The sequence below is a fragment of the Archocentrus centrarchus genome, chromosome 3 (genome assembly GCF_007364275.1).
Source record: "Archocentrus centrarchus isolate MPI-CPG fArcCen1 chromosome 3, fArcCen1, whole genome shotgun sequence".
NCBI classification, from domain to species: Eukaryota; Metazoa; Chordata; class Actinopteri; order Cichliformes; family Cichlidae; genus Archocentrus; species Archocentrus centrarchus.
In genome coordinates this window covers 31,150,914-31,170,226 of record NC_044348.1, presented here as the reverse complement: position 1 = coordinate 31,170,226, position 19,313 = coordinate 31,150,914, and the positions used below count along the sequence as shown (strand labels likewise).

At 42.2% G+C, this 19,313-nt stretch overlaps 1 protein-coding gene across 1 annotated transcript in view; it reads right to left on the bottom strand.

The window, feature by feature from the left end:
* ntrk3b (neurotrophic tyrosine kinase, receptor, type 3b) overlaps window positions 1-19,313 on the bottom strand; it is a 230,823-nt gene that overhangs the window by 84,361 nt on the left and 127,149 nt on the right. The gene's annotated exons all lie outside the window — the stretch shown is intronic.

The window sequence follows — 19,313 nt, the reverse complement described above, 5'->3', positions numbered from 1 at the left end:
CGGTGGCTAAAATTCACACTGAATTAACTATTGCTTAGAGTGGGAGCTAAAAACCTCGCATGCTTCTCTTCTCCAGTATAGTGATTTTTTTTTTTTTTTTAATTAGGCAGGAATATCACTGCAAACCCCCTTAAATCACCTTCCCACCTCTGAGTGGATGCTCTCTTGTGTGGTATAATGAGGAAAGCATTCACATGTAGAAAATCCAAACTGGAGTCATGCCAAAGGTTTCCCGAGGGGAACAAATGCCTGGGATGCTGAGCTCCACTGGCTGGAGGTTTGTGACTGAGCAACACCTCTTCATTCAGCCTGCTGTTTGGGAGAGTTTTACACTGCAGGTTACACCACAGGTTACAGTCTCTCCAGTCTGCTGGTAGCCGAGTTGTTGTTCCAACTTGCAGGATTTAAGGAAACACGCTTAAATTTTGGCTGGGCTGTTGTATATAATTTTACCTGGAAACTGCCTGTAACCTGTCTTCTTTAATGGCAACAATAAGGGCAGCACTTAAAAATAACCCTTATCGACGCTTTATAGCCAACAGGGAACAGTCTGTTCTGAATTATAAGACGTGGAAAATGCTGTCCAAGCTGACTTTGCTGTACTCCAAGAGGGCTGTCTTGTGAGATTCAGTCCCTTAATGTTCATTATCTTGGAAGAAACTCATCAGCACAATACCACACGAGTCTATTTCAAGGCCTCATGTAAACTGCAGGAAAAAAAATGAGCGCAATAATCATTAGCAGAGTCCTCCAGGATGAGGGATGTACTGTAAAGTTGGGAGGCTGAATGAAAGTTTAAGGCAGGAATAAATGTGTTTATGATTATTTGCATTTAAGATTAGTTGCTGTACGGAGCTGATCACAATTCTCTTGCATACAAAAAAAACAAACCCTGAAAAGAAATGCGGCCAACGGGAAATGGCTGATAAAAGACTGTGGGTGTGCTGTGCGGGGCGCATGTTAAGAAATGTGGTGCTAAGCAAAGGTTTTTTTTTTAAAAAAAAAGAAAAGAAGGTGTGAAAATTAAAGGATTGTTTGGCAGTCTATTCACATAAAGAATTCAAATTACTTAATTGATATCAGAACAAAAGCACTGATGGGTTTTGTTTAGACTCGCAGTAAATGTCTCAATTTGAGAAAAGGAACAATTTAAAAAAAAAAAAAAAACAGTTTTCCATGAGAATATAAACTAAAAGATGGAAATGCACTCATTCTTCTTGATTATGTTTCATGCATGGTTGAAACATGGTTGGAACATTCCCCAGTCAAAAGTGGTCAAGGTGTAACAACAAAAAAATGCCCTACAGACGCACTGATGTTGATATTGTTTCCATGTCCAGTCCAGTCAGAAACACTGTTACAAAGCAAGAAACATTAATAACGACAAGTGAATGTGGAAACACAGCCACACAGTATCTGCTCCACCACAGATTACTATTACCAGACACCCATTGTTTAAGCATAACACTTAATGCCAATTACACAGCTCAAAAAAAAAATTAAAGGAACACTGCGCTGGCGGGGTGTGGTTTGTGGCTCAGCTGCAGGGGTGGGGTGGGACAGAGGGTTCAGGGGGCGGCACCAGGGGAGGCCGGCTGACACAGCTGGCTGACATGTCCTGATTATATATTTCTCCATTTTTATATACGGTAGCGTGCTGGGATCGGGTGTGCGTGCGAGACTGGAGCTGGCAGCAAGGAAGCAGCACCAATGGTGTAGAGCTGAGCGGGCATTACTGTACAAACAGTAAACAGTGCAAAATCTGTGTTTTGTAAATAAAGGAACATGCAATGAACAAAAATCACTGTTTCAATCAATGGTCCATGTGTTGGGGTTCCCGTAGAGCAGCGAACATCAACTGGCGGCCCGCAGGCCACATCTGGCTCGCCAGAGCATTCCATCCGGCCCCCTGAATATTACTGAAATCAAGACTAGCCTAATGAGGAGGGAAAAATATGAAGAGATCAGATACAAAAGCCGCTAAACCCCACCTCTGTCAAAAATGAGATACTGATATTTATGGGATCCTTTCCACAAGTACTATACACCAATCAATCATGTCGCTTCTTAAATACCCATCTCTGACTAGTCTGAATTATCAAAAGCCTCCAAATGCCACTTCCCATTGCCCGCAAAAGCCTCCATGTCCCTAGAACCAATCAGAATGCAAGACAGGACCATGTGACTCTGCAATCAAACTTGTCTAACTAAAGGAAGTAAACGTCGTAACGAGACCGGCTGATGAGCGTACTCCCGTCTCCTTTGCTGTGAAGGTCTCTCACACGGTCTGATCGCGGGGGGGACTGAATGGCGGTGCAAGCTGGGTGGGTAGGGGGCTCAGCGTGTACCAGCATGCAGGTATCTACTATGCTGTTACTGTTATAATAAATGTACTGCCATTTTGTGCCATTGCGGTTGTACTGTGTGAATCTATGTAGAAGTCTTTTTATCATAGTCTGATATTTGCACCTTTTACCTTCATTCACACTGGGCAGAAGCAGTGTTGCCAGATCTCGAGATAGAAACAAGCAACCAGCTTTATGACAACAAGCCCAAAAGAAGCCCAACTGGCAACCCACAACATTGTGTAAAACTGAGGCTGCTTTTAAATAGTATAGCTCTATAGCAGTATAGCTCACTTCTTTGTTTTGTCTCATTGTGTTTTGGAGCAGTAAAACCCATGGTTCTTAGCCTCATAGAAGAGAAGGGTGCACAGTTTTGTGTGTGTGTGCTTCTCTGTATTAGCATGTTGAACTAAATCAGCATGGTGAGCACATATTTCACACTTGCAAAATCTGGGGAATGCCTTTGGTACGTCTCCCACTCCTTTCAGAGGTGTATGCGGACACATATTTTGGGGGGGGTGGGCACAGGAGGAGGGGAGGTGAAGGAGCACAGGGATACCTAATCACCGCCGTTCCTCTGTTACTGATCATATCACATGCACAGCTGTTAAATACAGAAAATGCGACTAGAGAAATAATTTGGTCGCATCGTTTTGGCGCCCCCCCTCTTGTGCGGCGCACCTATGCATATAGTGCATACCCACTTTTAGCGCCACTGTCTCCCATCTGAGCTCGAATCCATTCTGTAAGTGCGCTCTCTTTCTCACACTCTTTATATTTTTTCTATATTTTCCCCACTTACTGGAGCTCATTCTTGCGCTGCCTCCTCACTCTGGGCTGTTATGAGTGTTTGCTTCGGTGTGCGCCCGGTCAACTTGGGCAGGAGCGATAAACAGGAAACGGGGGCTTGGAAGGGACAAACTACCTGCCTCTCGTCTTTTGCTTTATTATAGGGCGCTGAGAGTTATTCAAGGACTTTCACTCGGAAAGAAAGTCAAGCCCAAATAAGCAACTCCATGTTCAAAAACAAGCCCAAAAAACCGCAACCCGCGACTCACGAGATTTGCAAGCGACTCTAGAAAAAAACAAGCCCAAAGTCGCTTATAATAAGCGGACTTGGCAACACTGGGCAGAAGATGGACCGAAGATTTAACTGGTTTTGCCACAAAACAAAATATTAGTTGTTGAAAAAAAAGAAACTTCACCAAAAGATCCACACAAAAAAATGCTTAAAAATACAAACACTTCTTTAATCAGAATACAGCATCAAGTAAATTAAACTTCTGGGATATTGATGTGGTCAGTTAAGTAACAGAAGGGTTTATTAATCATGTTACATGTCATTAAATGTTTCATGTAATGACAATAAACTGATTCTGATTGATTCTGATTCAGCTGCTTTGGTGTCAATCCTCTGGAGTCAACGGATGCGCTGGCACGTCCAAATGACATCACCGATTTAAGATGACGCAGTAGCAGGAGGCTGCCTCGCTGAGTCTCTGCTTCAACTTGTGTCAAAAGTGCAGACTTCAAACTATATACCAGTTAAATGTGTTGATAAACCAAGTAAAACCAGACTTATAATAAATAATTTATGCCACGGTTTTTGCTGAATATTGTTGTAAAGTTTGGTGCGTGTTTGGTGCAGGAAGTGTCAGGCCTGTGATTGGTCCCTCTGTCTTGTAGTGTACTTGTAGTGTATTTTGGATTGGCACAAATAGTTTGTGTCACATCTTATTGTGCCACAATCAAAAGTAGTCAAAAATGGCCAATTATTCTCTAGACCCCAGAAGGTTAATTGAACTGCTGGAGGGGCAACAATAAGACAATCCCCAAAACAGGCATGGTTTTACAGGTGGAGGCAGCTGTCATTTTCCCTCCTCATCTTTTCTGGCTGTTTTTTCACTAGTTTTGCATTTGGCTAGCTTGGTCACTGCTGGTAGCATAAGGCAATACTTGGACCCTACAGTGCTTGTACAGGTAGTCCAACTACTCTGGGATGGCACATCAATACGTGCCATTTCCAGAAGGTTTGCTGTGTCTCCGAGCACAGTCTCAAGAGCATGGAGGAGATTCCAGGAGACAGACACTTACTCTACGAGAGCTCGACAGGGCTGTAGAAGGTCTTTAACCCATCAGCAAGACTGGTATCTGGTCCTGTGTGCAAGGTAGAACAGGACACACTGGTGTCACCAAACAATGGGAAACAGATTTTATGAGGGTGGCCAAACGTCCTCTAGTGGGTCCTGTGCTCACTGCCCAGCATCATGGAGCCCAACTGGCATTTGCCATAAAATACCAAAATTGGCAGGTCAACCACTGGCACCCTGTGCTTTTCGCAGATAAGTGCAGGTTCACCCTGAAGCCACGAGACAGATGTGAGAGTGTCATGTCCTGGGCCGTTTGCCCAGCATTTTGTGTTTATAGTTTATTTCCTGAGTTGGTCCTCCCAGTATGTTTGATGTCTTGTTCCCAGTGTTCTGACTCGTCTGCGTGTTCCTTGGTTTATCACTTCCTGTTTTATTTTGCCAGTGTGATTTCCCTGTGCTTTGTGTCTAGCTTTGCTTCCCCCTGTGTTATTAGTTTCATTTGCCTCACCTGCTGTGCCCTGCTGTTTCCTCTTGCCCTGATTACCCATTGTGTATTTAAGCCCTCAGTTTCCAGTTGTTCTCTGTCGCGTCGTTGATGTTTTGTGCCCGAGTGTTCCCTGTGCTCCCTGTGGTTTCCCTTCCTCTCCCCTCATCTACCTTCCAAGGTGTTTGTGTTTGTTTTCCCCCATACATAAATAAATCCCCTTTTAAGTTATGTTTACTTCTGGAGTCCTTCGTGTTTGCCCTTCCTCGCCCGTCTCCTCCCCGGTCATGACAGAGAGAGTCTGGAGAAGCTGTAGAGAACATTATGCTGCCTGTGACATTGTTCAGCATGACCAGTTCGGTGCTGGGTCAGTGATGGTCTGGGGAGGCATATCCATGGAGGGACACACAGACTTCTGCAGGCTAGGTAACATCACCTTGACCCTGCCATTAGGTATTGGGATAAAATCCTTGGACCCATTGTTGGTGGTGCAGTGGGTCCTGGGTTCCTCCTGGGGACAATGCCTGGCCTCATGTTGTGAGAGTATGCAGGCTGTTCCTGGAGGATGAAGGAATAGACACCACTGACTGTCCCCCACACTTGCCTAGCCTAAATCCAATAGAACACCTCTGGGACATTATGTTTTGGTCCACTGAACACGCCGTCAGGTTGAACATCAAAGTGTCCAGGAGCTGAGTGATGCCCTGGTCCAGATCTGGGAGGAGATCCCCCAGCCCATTATCCATCGTTTCATTAGGAGCATGCCCCAATGCCGTCCGGCATGCATACAAGCATGTGAAGGCCATACAAACTATTGAACACCATTTTGAGCTGCTGCAATGAAATTTTTTCACTTTGATTTTTGGGGTGTTTTTGAATAATCTCTATGAAATGATGCAGCATGCTTTCATTCTTAAAATATTATCCAAATTAAAATTTTTTTCCCCCATTGAGAACTGACGTGTTTTCAAAGTGTAACAATAATTTTTTGGAGCCGTGTAAATCTATGTGTGTGTGTAAATTTGGTCTCATTTGTTGTACAATGAAATTAATTATCTGCACAGCCATAGTCTCTCTTCCTCCCAATGTCACCATTGCAAACATGTGATGCTGCCCACAGAGTGCTGATAAGTTAGCTCAGTGGGCAGAATTGGCCCCTAGAGGCAGACGTTGCCAGTTCAACTCTCCCTCTCAATTAATTTGGGTTTCTGAACTTTCACCACAAGTGAGGACATTTTGCTTAATTTTGTTCTAACAAACTCCCCTTGCTGGAAAACCAAGAAGGATGCAGCACTCAAAAAGGATGTCCAGCAGACGCCGATGTTACGTCTCTAAGTAACTTCCAATTTGGAACTTTTTTCAACCAAGACAAGTTGTCGAGAAAAGATGGCCGGCTCACAGTTATTGTTTGTGACAGTCTTCTTAAACAGCTTTTTAGCATAACTGCATTTGTATTCTTCGTAAAGCAAAACGCTTTGGCCTCTCGCACAGTCAGTCCTTGTAACATCATATGGGTGAAAAAGAGGAGCAAACATGATATTTACAGAACAGTTCCTCTCGGGGATGGATCGAAATTGCTGCAGCAATTCAGAAAGCTTTCTTCTACTCCTACAGCTATATTCTGCAATGTCCTGACATTGGAAAAATGCTATATTAAGCTATTGTTAAATTCAAAAGACTAAAGACAGCCTTCTGAACTATTGATGGAAAAGACTTAAAAGGAAAGAAGCTTCCAAACACCCAGTGAAAGTGCATTCAGCGAGACCACTCTGCAAGCCTGGCCTTTTACTGGCAGTTATAATGCACGGCACAGCAAAGCAGGAACCATCTACACAGAAAGACATCAAGAGGACATGAGGCATGTAGCTATTAGAAGTCTAATGCTGAAAGTCCAAAATAAATAAAAAAAAAACAAAAACTGCAAAAAATAGAAATCTTATTTATATGAGGAACAGCATTTCTGCAGCAACAACCCCAGGCCACCCTGGCACTCTATATCCATCGAGGGAGAGACAGAACCATAGCCACACTCCTCAGGAAGGCTCTCATGCAACTTTTAAATGAAATAAATAAATAAACAGCCCTTTTTTGTACTTTCATTTTCCATACAAGGTGCAAAAAACAAACAAAAAAAAAAAAAAAACTAAGGGAGAACATGTAAGATAATGCTGTGGCTGAGACGTGGCAGGCAGCATCCAATTCCTTTTAGGGTTTAGCTAAAAGTGCCGGCAATCTACGGCATGCATCGGCAGCAGCAATATGAGGGAAATAGATGACAGAGGGATTAACTTTACTTCTGAAAAAAATGTCCTTCTTTTCTCGGAAGAGATGTAGAAAAGGAAGAAAAGGAGGGAAAGAGGCTCTTCCTGGTGGCTCTGTTGTTGTTTTCTTAGCAGTCCCCATCTGTCGCAAGTGTTCAGAAGAATGAATTACAGCCAATTAGGATGACGGTGCTTTACCAACTGAGCAAAGGGTAAACACAGTTTGTGCGGCAGACACGAGGTTAGCGATCCATTTCATTGTGCCTTGGTAGATGATGCTGAGGTTTCTTTTTATATGTGACTTGATGTCTTAAATTTAAAACCCTAAATGAAGACTGAAGATACGCATAGAACCTGTTCATGTGGATTTACCATAGCTCATGCTTGCAACTATCCAACCTGCCATGATATTTCCAGGGCAACACATATAATAGACACTAATAGACAAAGACAGTTATTTTCATCTGCAGTAATTTATATTTGGCTCTGTTCTGGGGCCTCTCCATCCTTCCATTCACTTGGAAATCATACTGCAGGGAGAAGAGAAGCAGGACCTGAGCACAGAACAGAGCAGGCATAAATGACAACAATGAAGTCAGAAAGAGTCTGAAAAGATGAGCTGAGGTGGAGGTAGGGTGCAAAGTGGCTTGCAGATGTGCACCAACTATGGGCATGCTAAATCAACCTATATAGTGATTTAGCACCTAAATATGGGATTTGGCAGTTGAGTGTGTAGGAGGCCTTCAGCTGCGTCCATCAGTTTATGAAGGCTGGCACTGAGATCAGCTGATCTGCTGGCAGTGAGGCTGAGGTTGACTTCACAGCCTGTAAACTAATACTTTGCTTGAATTTTCAAAATGGTGCAATATGTATCTGGTCCTACACACGAGCTTGGGCACACACTGGATCTTGTTCTCTCTTATGGTCTTCCTGTGTTGAACCAGGAGATTTGCAACACTGCCTTTGCCGGTCACATGCCTGTGTTATTTGCAGTTGGGTTGTCTCATACTACAGTCAAAACTTGTGCCCCTGTGCGGCGCTGTCGGATCTTCAGCCCTTCCTCTCCTGATCAATTCTCTGCTGTTTTTGACCAGTTCTATACTCCCCCTGATTCTATTTCCTCTGATCCTGAGAAGCTCAGTGTCTGGTTTAATTCCTCCTGTCAAACCATCTTGGACTCTGTGGCTCCGCTAAAATCTAAACAGCCCAAAGCTAGATCTGAGCCCTGGTTCAATGATAGAACTCGTACAGTTAGACGGGAGTGTCGCAGAGCTGAACGCAAGTGGAAGAAAGACAGGCTGCAGGTGTCACGTCAAATCGTGAAGGCCTGTTGGCGCTATTATCAAAACACTGTTAAAGAGGCTAAAAGAGAATACTTGTCAAAATAGGGAAATTAATTATAGTTGGGCAATATACACTATAAAAAGTTCTTCAGGAAGTGACTTTGAATATCTTTGGTAACATCTCTGATAGTTTGTGTTTTGTCCTTGTATCTCTATGCTCCTCCCTTTTTTTCCTCTTCTCTTTCCACTTACTGTACCAATCAAATGGTCCTGGCAGATGGCTGTCTCTCTCTGAGCCCGGTTCTAGTGGAAGTCACTTCCTGTTAAAACAGGAGTTCTTGGTTCCCACTGCCGCCAAGTACTTCCTCACAGGGTTTTGTCTGATGGATGTTGGAGGCTCTCTCTAACACTGCAGGGTCTTTACCTCACAATCTAAAACACCTTGAGGCAACTGTTGTTGTGAATTTGTGCTATATAAATAAAACTGAATTGAACTGAAAAGCCTGAAGACAAATGAATAATAAATACAGCACATAGGGGTTCAGGGAGGGGTTATTATAATCCTAATAATATGTTACTTCAGAATATTAGAGGTTTATTTGGGTCTCCTTGTGAAGAGTTCAGTCATGTTTTTTGCTCTTAGCAGGCGCACAAATGTACATTACTGATGGTAAGAAAAGTAATGACTAATAAGTAAAATGTGCTTAAGGTACTGAATGTATTTTTATTGTTATTTATTTAGTATTTATTATATATAATTACAGGTCATCAGATTTTACTTGTGCATTAAAGTGATGAAGCATGTGATCCATACATACACAGGATTTTAATCTCTTTAAATTTGTATCTGAAAAGTAGCCATTAAATCGAGTAAGGTAAAAAAATTCCCTCTGAAGTTACGAGAAGATTGAAACTACGAAGCAAATACAGAAATAAAGTTTACTGGAGTAAATGTATGTAGCAGCTTTGCACTGCTGTTCATTACATTTAAAAGAAAAATGGTCTGTCTTAGTTCCTTTAATGTTTAGGAAGACAAGTAAAGAACTTTTAATTGAAAGTTGTTTTCCTCACAGACACACAGAGTCTATCTGTCTTTACACGGGCATGTCTCACTGCTTAGCAGCAGAGCTCAGTCTGGTCACTGGAGGCCGAGTGAGGCAGTGATGCAGTAAATACCGCTCTATGTGTGTGTGTGTGTGTATATAGATATACACACACACACACATATATATGTGAGTGTGTGTGTGTGTATGTGTGTGGGTGGGTGGGTTGATCATCCCCAGGCCTGGTTCAGGTAATGTAGCGGAGAGAAGGGTAAGTCACCCTGACACACACGTCTGGATCACAGAGGCTGGCGAGCTGCAGGGTACGGTTTGTGTGTGAATGTGTGTACTTCCGTGTCGGTGTGTGTGTCAGTGAGTTAGCGGGCATCTCTGTGATTTATGTACTTGTCTATCTGCCCATCTAAAAACCCTGAAAACTGTTTAGAGAGCGGATGGGCAAAAAGTCTGAAAAACGTCACAGGTTTAGTTCCCACAATGAGATGATAACTGAAAAACTATCCGCACACTGTGAGTAGCAGTGCTAACTGAACAGCTAAATTTGATTGGAAGAGTGTCTGACTGAGGCAGCGGGCTGCCTCTACCTACTACCTATGCTTCATGTGACTCAGATGGCCTGGTCATTTGGTTAGTACAATGTTCCCCAAATGAACACAGGTAGTTTACCCTGAAACTATAATCTGTTGCTTGTCTTAGGTGGCTGGCCTCCTGTTAATAATATAAGGTAATGACTGATGATCAGAGTCATTTTGTTAACTTATCAATGACCCTTTGGCTAACCAAATATTAGCATGCTGTGAGAAATGGGCATCACAATTTCCCAGAGATTTATTGCTTGTTTTGTCTGAATGTCTCAACAATCAATATTATCACACAAGCTTTAGAAAACAGCAAATAATCTCATGCAGCTAAAAAAAAAGAAAAGAAAAACTCAGAGTGTACCAAGCACATTTAACCCCAGCAGTCCAGCCGTGCTCAGGCATCTGAAGATGGTAAGCATCTGGTGTGATCATTGTGTCCAAGCACTGGATGCTTCCTTAACATCAGCTGCATGACTGAAAGTCACTGAAAATGCACACGGCAAACAGGCTGAAAATAAGAAGGAAATATATTTGGCACAACAGTGCATGCAGATCATGATCCTGATTGCGAAAGCTGCCAGACAGGGCAGGTTATTTAAAAGAAAAAACAAAAAGGGCTGAAATAAATACACACATGAACTCGTGGAGTGTGCACGACTAGCTGACTAAACGTTTACATGTTGCTGCCATAAATACTAGATGGTTAAATGCATTATTCTTCTTTCATAAATGCACAACGGCTTTTACTGGTTCAAAGATGTCACAAAGCTACTGGCTGCAGCTCTGACAGACATCTTGTCTCTTTCTCTCTCTGCAAATGGAACCTGTAAACGAGCAGAGGCGGAAAGTAAAACACATTCTGCACGGGGATGTGGACGCTTTCACGGAAGAAAACAAGGCTACTGCTCTAGCACTGCTAAGGTTAGCCAAACGCTGCATACTAATGTGAGGCTGTGCGCGTTTGCAACATTATACAGGGTGCAAAGTGCTGCACATCCCAGCATCATTTAAAACAGGATTGACAGTTTCATATAACTCATAAAATACACACAAACTATTTATTTGACCGGTATTTAACTTGTTCTCAGTTTTAAATGATTTCTCAGGGTTTTCTGTCTTTTGGGGCATTTTCACACATATAGTTTTGTTTGCTTTGGTCCAAATCAGCTGATGAGTTTGTAAACTTGTAGCGTTTTCCTGTGGTTTGGTTTCTTTGCACCAGTGTTGGGTTTGCTATTCAAAAAGAGTAATGTATTACATATTACTCATTACTAATTATTCGCTGGAGAAAGTAATTTGCTGCACTACTCATTACATTACTTTCACGTTACTCTGTAAAATGACCTGAAACGTACTGTCACATAATTACCCATTAACAATACTAGGCTACAGTTCCACAGACCAACACAAATCCCTATTCGTATGAGGATGCACATACAATCTTTTAGTGATTACATATGAACACACTAAACAAGCACAAACAGATTTCAAAGTGATCGCCACAGTGATTCAGAAACACGATGCAGAAACATGTTAAGGTAAAAATGGAGGCTACAATGATGGAAGCCTGACTGCTCATCACTGCCTTTACCTGTTGCAGTTCAGGGTCTAGCTTTGCGTTAGCATGCAGTCTGTGCAGAAAAAGCCAAAGTTTTGTTATCCATATAATGCAGCGGCTTCTGTCCTGGACGCAGTTTGCATTTTACCATCACGCTCTTCTTGTCCTTTCATGCAATAAAAATAAAAGTAATGTTCATATCTCCACCGCTCAAAAGTTGTAGACCACTCCACCATTTCCCTCTTCCTGATTGGCGAGTGTGCAAGAAGAAGAAGAAAGTATGTTTGTTTGACTGTTTGCTTTTTCTATCCACCCAAAGAACCTTTGTGACATAACTGTAACTGTAATGTAATTACTGAATTTAGTACAGTAACACTACATTGTTGCATCACTGAAAAATGTAATGTGATTACAGTAATGTGGAACATGTTACACTGCTTTCCACAGAGAAAAAAATACTCCAAGCAAACTTCCAGTGAATCAAAATGTTTAGTCTGCTTATTGGTCAAATGTATTTGAGGCAGGAGCAACAAAAGTACTTGGCTCAGACCATGTTCTCACCCTGCTCTGGAGTTGGTTTGGAATTGGACCGAGACAACCTCCTCCAAAGGAGGAAAACAAACGGTGTCGATGGCCCTACCTTCAGGTTCGCAGATTCAAGCATTGGTGCGTTCTTATATATAAGTGTGTACTAGGTTTGCTTCCCTCCTAAGTTCAGACCCACTTGCAACAGAAGAGTTCAGGTCCTTACACTCTGCGGTCTCAGGATTGTTTGTTGTCTGTTCCTAAGGCCAGGACTGAGACAGGCAAAAAAGCGTTCCAATTCGTTGCTCCTTCTACATGGAACGAAATTCAAAAAAACCTCAAACTTAAGGACCTGGTCTCAATACGTGAGTTTAAGGCACTTTTAAATAACCTGCCAATGACTGCAATGAGCTGTAGATGTTTTGTTTAATTTTAATGACATTTTTAGACTTTTTTTTAATTTATTTATCCTTCTGACCTGTATGGCTGTTTTCTGTGAATATTTGTCATACCCAGGACACACTTGAAAAAGAGATTTTAATCTCAATGTGTTTTTCTTCCTGGTTAAATAAAGGTAAAAATAAAGAACAAAACAAAACAAGCAAACAAACAAAAACCAGACCTGCACAAGCGAACTGCACCAAGGGGGAAAATGAGCCAGGGTTCGATTTTAAAATGGGCTAAACACTGCTGTTTTAAATACACCCTTAGACTAGTCCAATTTTTCTCTCATTTAAGCAACTAGCAAATTAGTTGCCAGGAACATCCCTAGTCACCATGATGAAGTGTGGGTATGAGGGAGAGAGGAAGGAGTAAAGATGCTCCTTAAGACAGGGAGAGGAGCAGCAGAGTAAAGTATGGCGTGCTAACTGAAACATTAAGCGCAGCGTGACTGCTTGCCAGCGGGGGAGTGAATTGGCGGGTCAGCCGTCCTGATGTATGGTACGACCTGGAATTTATCCAGTTTGTGAAGGTCAAATTAACACCCTGCTTTTGTAGCATACACGCCTCACAGATTCAGCAAAGGCATTTCCTGACAACCGACATCAGCAGCATCCCATCCCCAACCACCCACACCACTGATCATTTTGATTCCTGGATATAAAACCTGACAGTCACAATTCACACAACTTTAGTTACATATTCAAGTCTCGTTTTAGCATCTATACCAGGCGGCACCTTCCATGCCTGGAGGCTGAAGCCAGTGGTTGATGATTGCAATGATTGACAGCCATGATTGATGGTTAGCTCGCCTGCTGCTCTCTCAGGCTTCTGTCTTGAACCTTTGGAGCTTCTGTGAGAGGAAAAATCTGACTCCCCCCCCTCCAACACATACAACTCCACTGTGTTTGTGGTTAAGGAGTTACATTAATAAGACCCTAACAGGATGCTGTCACTGTATAGTAAATTTAATTTACCTTCCCTGTTAGCACAATTTATGCCACACCTATGTGAAGGCAATCGCGGCTCAAGCGGTAGAGCCGGCTGTCCACTAATTGCAGGCTGTTCAGTCCTCGTTCAGTCTCTGGCTCACTACGTGCTGAAATGCACTCAGGCAAGATACTGAAACCCAAGTTGCTCCAGTTCACTTCAGTCTAAGATGGTGCCGTATTCAAGGCCTCAAACCAGGTCCAGTGCAAACCAAAGGCTGTTATTCACATAGAGTCTTTGACATTTTACTTGCACAACCATAACACAGGATCAGAGCAATTTCAATCGATAGCTTGAGGTTAGTTTGTTGTGTTATGAGCAGTGACAAGTCTACAAGTTCAGCAACGTAAACTGGTACTCGTACCTGCAGTGTCTTTATAGCTTCTAGATAGATAGATTTTTTGTAATACGATTCAAAAGTAAACTTTCATATATTCCTTATTCATTAAACACAAATGCAAATATTTCAAGCCTTTTTTGGTTTGGCTGATTATGACTTATAGCTAATAAAAATCAGAAGTCCAGTTTCTCAAATTATTAGAATATTTTAAAAAAAGTAAACTTTACTGGCATGGAAGCGATCGCCTCGTGGCACTGCTGAGGTGTTGGAGCCCAGGTTGTATTCATGTAATTTTGGGTTGTGTGTTTCTTCCTTGTGACAACAGCCCATCGATTCTCTGCAGGGTTAAGGCCAGGTGAGTTGGCTGGGCCAGTCGAGCACAGTAATAACATGGTGAGCGAACCATTTGGTAGCAGTTTTGGCGCTGTGGGCAGGCGCTAAGTCCTGCTGGAAAAGTCAAATCTGCATAAAGCATCCAAATCTGCACCTCCTGGTAGATGGCTCTGCTGACTGTGGATTTGATAAAACACGGTGGACCAACCACCACCAACACCAGCAGATGACATGGCACCCCACATCATCACAGACTACAGAAGCTTCACAGTGCATTCAAACACCTTGGATTCTGTGCGTCTCCTCCCAGCTCTGGGACTGTGGTTTCCAAATGAAACGCTACATTTCCTGTCATCTGAAAACAGGACTTTGGACCGCTGAACAACAGTCCAAGTTGGATGCTTTTAACATCTCCGGTTTAGAAGCGGCTTGGCTTCACTTTATGCGTATAACTGAAAGGTTTCCCTTTTTTTATGATATTTTAATACTTTAAGATGCTCTAGTATGTTAAATGTTATATTTTGAGGCGTTACTGTACAATAAATGGTAAACATAAAGTGACTGTGCTGAATTAGAAATTTTGTGCCTTTAAGGGGAAACAGGAAAAAAAGATGGCTGTGGGTGAGAAAGAAAAAAAATCACTTTGTTCTATAGATATGACATAAAAAAACTGTATATAAAAGCTATGTGAGTGCACTGCAGGTGATAAACTAAAAATAGCAGACTGAACAAGTTTCACATAGTTTAAGAAACATCCGTCTCTGCACTCCTAAATGCATAAACCGCCTCACTCATCATTTGTCACTTCCCCCCCGACATGTTTGTTTCTTCACTGTAGATTTCCAATCAAAACTCTGTCGTGAAATGAGGCCAAAAATAGCGCCTGTATCATCTGCTCCTTATATAAACACATAGCAACTGCCAAAAACTATTGTGGATGAGCTCGGGATATGTGCAGCAGAATGTGGCATTGATTCCCAAACTCCACCGGGACCCTCGGAATTGGCTTGAAATGATCCGATTTACAAAACTCCAAAACTGGTTATGTTACTGTATTATAACGATGACAAAAACATTTGTGTCAGAATACAACCAGGAGCATATGAAGGTGTATTTAATATCGTGTTATCATCACAGTCTATTTCCAGCAATGGATTTGAATCATTTTTAAGCACGTTAATGACTCCCTATCCCAGGTTTAACCCCTGACATCCATATTAGATGCAAAAATGATTTTTATTTACTTGAGCTTACGTTGCAAAGTTTCACGATTCTGCAGCCAGTTTAACGAGTCCAGTCAACTACGTTCCTCTTAAGGCTTCTTTTATTTATTGAAGCATCCGGCCTGGATCTCTGTATCGAGGAGGCTTTATTGAAAAAATAGGGAAGGTGACAAAATGATATACATTTTGTTGTATATTGGCTGCATTTCCAGCAGCAGGGGTGGGGTAATTCCCTGCAGAACATAAGAAAAGATGACAGGGGAGCTCAATACTTATTACTGACATGCTGAGTGTCTTTTTCTAAAGAAGCATTATTGATTCCCTGCTGACAAAAATCTGCGTGAAAGACACTTCAAAGCCCACTGGTGTGAGTCACAATTTGAAAGATGAGCCTGATGCTTAGGCTGCAAGATGTTTTAGCTGGGAGGTGAGTTGACAACATATTGATTAAAGCAACAGGTTATCTACAGTATGAGTAGATATGAACACACACACACACACACACGTAAAGTATCTTTCATACAACCACAATTACAGGCACATAAACCAAACAGCTGTGTATCAGTCAGAGCTGTAAATGTGGGGCAGCCAGTGGATAGAGCTGGTGTTAAGCCTTGAAATACCAGCAAATCAACTGACTGCAGCTGACAAATACACACACACACACACACACACACACACACACACACACACACACTCTCCAAACACATAAAAAGGAAAAAAAAAAAGTTTTTATTGGATGCCCAGAAACGCTCAGTGATCAAACTCCAACTACCAAAAGAGCCACAGTGATTTAGTGGAGCTAAAATCCATTATGGCTCCATCCAGAGGTAATGACTTCTTCAAGCCTTCCAACTGATTCTTCAGAACAAATGTGGGAGGGGAAAATACACTCAGTGTGGTCACATCAGGCCCTTTAGCACAGAACAGCATGAAGTCTTGAAGAGTCCACACTGACATCACCTGTCTTTAAGTCTGTTATACCTCGAGTCACTCACACAGTGACAGTGAAGACAAGAGCATCTCTATTTAAACTGAACTGACTCAACACTACATAAGAATAGAATCAAAGAGCACTGATATCGGTTTTTGTCAGTCAAAGTAATTCAAAGGGCTTACTATACGTTTTCCTTATTTTCTGTGATTTATATATATACACTATAACCTCAGTGAACACTCAAATTAACTGTGGCCAAAAATGCAAATAATGTGGGCAGCCTGTGTACGAGTAACTCTTGTGTTTCAGGCTGTTTTTTTCCTTCTTTTGGCTCTTCATGCTCTCAAAGAGAGCCCCTGAGCCTTAATTTGGTCATCTCAGACACACAGCTCTGCATGTGAGCACGGCAGCCCGACTCACTGCCGTCATAACCGTCTTTTCATCACTTCCTGACTGTAATAAAATAAATATACTAAATGATGTTATTGCACCCTTTGACACTCGTGACTTTTGTGGTGATGTGGTGGTGACCAGGAATCTCTAAAGGCTCCATTATGACTCCAATATGCTCACAAGACAACAAACTCCTGAATCATCCACAAATGACAACTGTTACTGGCGCTGGATAACAGCAGACAGTGGGTTGGGCAGTGGGTTGTCTGCCTCTCCTGTGCTGACTGCAACGCTGGCTGCTGCTGTTTCATTGAACTTCACGCATGCTGTGCTGATTTTCAGATGTCTTACATACTATATTTCCATACCGCTGACACTGCTCCTTCCCCACCTACCCGCTCAGCCAGCAACAGATTAATGGCACTGTGCTGTAAAGCGAAACTTAAGTAATTCAGAGAACAAACAAATGAGTGCAGCATAGCACAATACCTGATAATGGAACTGAGATCTGTGCATCTTTACATAGTACACAGGACATTTATTCAAAAGCTGCTATATTTCAGCAACGCTAATGGCTCGACTTGGTGATTTGTTCACGCTTCAAAGTGCTCATTTTTCCCGCACTATTGCAGTCATTTATAAAACTATTTGTTATCTTGAATGAGGCAGCTAAGCTGAAATTACTCTAGGAAACATTCAGACAAGAGAAAAATCTATGAGAAATGTTTTTCAAGTGTCTCAACAGAAATTGTTGAGACACTCGCATCTTGGAGCAAAGCAGGTAATCTTAACATACTGTATGAAGCAGTAAGTGTTGCTGGAGAATTGCACAGCACTTAGTGATTTAAAGGAAAAAAAAAAAAAACCTGAGTAGAAGTTTGGACCTTGTCATCAAGGATATAAATTACCTTTCCGCTTCTGCTTGGAAAGTACTGAAACTGAATTTGAGCACCGTTTTGCAAAGATTTGAGTATTGAGACACGGTAAACTCTGAGTGCTGACAGCGACATGAAGCAGAGCCTCTCCTTTGAATTGATAGCAGGTGTAAAATAAAGGTAATGTAAACCAGAGCTCGGGCAGACTGAGTTCTCCACCCAGATTTATATTGATTTTCTGGTGCTGCATATATTAAGTTGTGAATCAAATAAAAATGACAATAGCAGCTCATAGCTGCGGGTGTAAATAGATATCACACTAGTCTGTTGTGTGTAAAATGCATTTCCACCTACTGAATAAAGGTGTTGTAATAAAAAGAAATGAGAAAGTTGTAGTAAAGCAGCTGTAGCATCAATGAAATCTTATCACAGACAAACACAGAAGGTCCAACTGCTGTTGTGTCGCACAGAAATAAATTTGCTCCTGCTTTTATTTCATAAACTTGTTTGTTAGCACAGCTAAAAAATAATATATATGACATTACAAACAGGTCTATAAAGCCTCATTAACTGTGAGACTCATCCTTGATTAGAGCCAGCTTTAGGCCAATGCAATAATTGCCATCCCCTGAATAATTGCAGCAGAGAGTTCTTTACCGAGGTAAGTAACGAACTCTAATCCTGTAAAGTGGTTAATTAAAAGGTGGAAGTGGCTAATGCTACTTTACTCCATACTTACAGTACGTGTGAAGAACATGCATGGTTTCGGGTGCGGGTCATGATCATGAAAATGTTTGGATTAAAGAGGGAAAAGGGACAAATGCTGGAAGCTGACAGAAACGAGAATCTGCACGAAACCAGCAGAGAAATTTATGTATATGGAATCCGCACACCTTGTCATAAAGTGACTCAGGGATGTGTCTGTTGTGAGTCATACACAAAAATCACCCACCACAAACACATGCAGATGCTGAGCCCATACACTGGTCAAGAGCTGTGGCTGGCTCCTGGGCAGGTGAATGCTTGAACCTGGACCAGCAGGACCTGAGCCACTGCCCCCCCCCCCCCGAACTGCTCTCTACTCCTAGATCAGCACTATGACGGCTTTTTCCTCTTCCACGACGCCATCGCCGGAGAGATAAGCAAAACCTGGAGCTGGACCAAAATGAAAGCTCAGCATGCACAAAAGCCACATTAATCCTATTGAATTCCTCATCATGATCGACAGCACCAAGTCCATTAATTAATTCATGATCCCTTCTGCGATCTCTCTACATAACAGGCAGTGAATATACAGATAGGTCTCAAATTAGGGGGAAAAAACTTGAATGCTCGAGCCCTACGGTGGCTGCTGTGGGGGCCAGTTTGCATAGTTTGGGCCCACTTGTCCCATTAGAGGGAAGGGTCGCTATAAGTTGTTGTGGGTGATGAGAAATATCTATCCTACTGGGAGTGGTGTCTTCCAATAACAATACTGTTGATGAAAATGATGCGACGCATTCCCAGTCACCACATCTTGACCCAAATGAACCCCTGTGGGAGATTTTGGACCAACATTTTCTCTCCACTACTGTCATCAAAACACCAAATGAG